The following is a 2,500-nucleotide window of genomic DNA, read 5'->3' on the forward strand; positions in this document are numbered from 1 at the left end:
CCGATTAGGAAGATCATTCCACAATATCTAAACTCACTATGTTTTTTCAAAATAATTTTCTCTCACGAAACCAATATCTACAAACACTAATAAAAAAAACTATATCTACAAATATAAATAGGCACTTGAGTAATATTGGAAACGTCCTTGCCTCGCGACCGCCGGACTGGGGTTCGAGACGCTCTCAAGCTCAATAGTTACTTTAGTTTCTACAACCTCACCATCCTTGTGAGCTAAGGATGGGAGGTTTGGGGAAGTCTATATGTCTACTTGCTGATGCATCAGCTGCCATTGCCTGGCCGTCCCTGATCCTAGCTTGGGAGGAGAGGGGCTTGGATGCTGATCAGATGGATATATGGTCAATCTATAGAGTATTGTCCTGCCAGCTAGGGCAATGTCACTGTCCCTTGCCTCTGCGATTCATGAGTGGTCTTTAAACTAAAAGTTATTTTTCTCCTCTAAGCATTAAAAAATTCCTGGGCTTTATTCATGAGTTTGCAAGACTCGCATGCACCGTCAATTAACGTTTATTTTATTTGTTACCAAAACTGGTGAGAATAAAAGAAAAGGTCAATAACTATATAACGCTCTTACATTAGGGAAACAATTGTTTATATTATTCTTCTCTGACAGTCAATAACCGATTTTTTTTTTTTTTGTAGGTTAAATTTGTATGGGTTAAATTGTCCATGTAAGGTCTTAAAATGGTACATGAATAGTTCATGCACGTGTAGCTCTGCATTTGGTGTTGAGAACAGTGTTGATTTGATAACTATGAGAGGCTATAAGTGAAACTACTGTATGTCATTCTTCTCAAGTCTGCGATGGATTTCATAGCCTGTATTTTGGCTACTTTTCCCGAATGGTGATTTTTCTGTAGAAATATTGATCTGAATTCCTATTTCTATGTGTCAAGTTGTGTAGTTAAGTAGGTAAAATGGTCGATGGATAGTTTTTGCAGGTTTTTTAGAATATTTAATGTTGAAGAGAGATTTTATTTTCGATAAATGAGACGGTTGTGAAGTGAGAAAAGAACAATCCATTTTAGCATCTTACTGTTAATGTTAAAAAGAAAATGATTATTCCTTAACTATAACCTTCAAGAATCTTTTTTTTTCTTTCAGGGTAAAATTCAGTCAAATGTTATATTGAAAAATTATCACCCAGTAACAATGTTCTCCCTTATCTAAGCAAAGTTCAAATTGATTTATTCACAATAAAGTTTCATGATACATGATAAATATATATTCTTCCCTACCGTTATCCCTAAAATTAAATATATATTCTTCCCTACCCTTATCCCTGCATTTATTGGTCGATTGCCTGATGTGTCACCTGGACCAATGACGTCATTCAGCGTCCAATTAGCATACTGGAGATGCATCATCGTGTTTTTTTTTTTTTTTTTTTTTTTTTTTTTAAATGCTTGCCACACAGCTCCTGTCATACGAAGTGTGTGGCAATCATAACCGAACGAACAATGATTCTCCAACAAACTATTTTCTTCACCATGTTCTCTTGCTCAAAAATTTGAAAACCATTTATTTGCAACAATTAGACCCATTTCGAAACGTCTTTACCGAAGGCTCTCCAATCTATTTGACCTAGAATCCATAGCTATCAACTATGCCGTCACTTTCTGCAACACTAACCTTTGCATCCAAATCTCCTAGCACGTCTACCCTTTCATGCCATCCAAACTCAGAAAAACACAGATTCATAGCGTTTTAAATACGCCAGACAGGCCAGTTTTTGTTTTTAGGACAAATCTGAATACATCTATTTCATCTGCTCTGCACCACACACTAAACCCCCCCCCCCACCATACGATACAAAATGTTTTTGTAATGCTGTTCAAACTCCCGCGGCAGTGACTGTGTTGCATTTCCTTATCGTAAACAATATTAGAGGGAGTGATTTCATAATACAGTACACACACACACACACACACACACACACACACACACACATATATATATATATACATATATATATATAAATGCACATAAACAAGCAGAAAACTACACATCACATCTGAGTGCAATGGTGGTTAGCTGTATGAGAGAGAGAGAGAGAGAGAGAGAGAGAGAGAGAGAGAGAGAGAGAGAGAGAGAGAGAGAGACTAATGATATCGTAAAGTATAGCAAGGAAATGACACCATACATAAGATTAACAAGAAAAGCGATTCAAATCAAAGTAGACAGAGATGCTACGACATAGGTACCTTGAATAAATTGCACAGTGATATAGCGTTTAAGGATATTATTTCTATGCTTAAAAATGAAAGTCAAAAGCTATAATAGAGAAATTGCTATATTCAATGTTTGAGACTACCATCACAGATAAGATGAACGAAAAATATGGTCTGATAACGCAACAAAGAAAGCAACGATAGTGAAAAATGAAGGAGAAATTTTGAAAAATGGAAGTGTTCTATCTCCAACGACTTCGAAGAGAAGAATGAAATAAAAAAAGGCAGAGTGGACAAAGGAAGGGGAAG

This window comes from Palaemon carinicauda, chromosome 6 (genome assembly GCF_036898095.1).
Source record: "Palaemon carinicauda isolate YSFRI2023 chromosome 6, ASM3689809v2, whole genome shotgun sequence".
Lineage (NCBI taxonomy): Eukaryota > Metazoa > Arthropoda > Malacostraca > Decapoda > Palaemonidae > Palaemon > Palaemon carinicauda.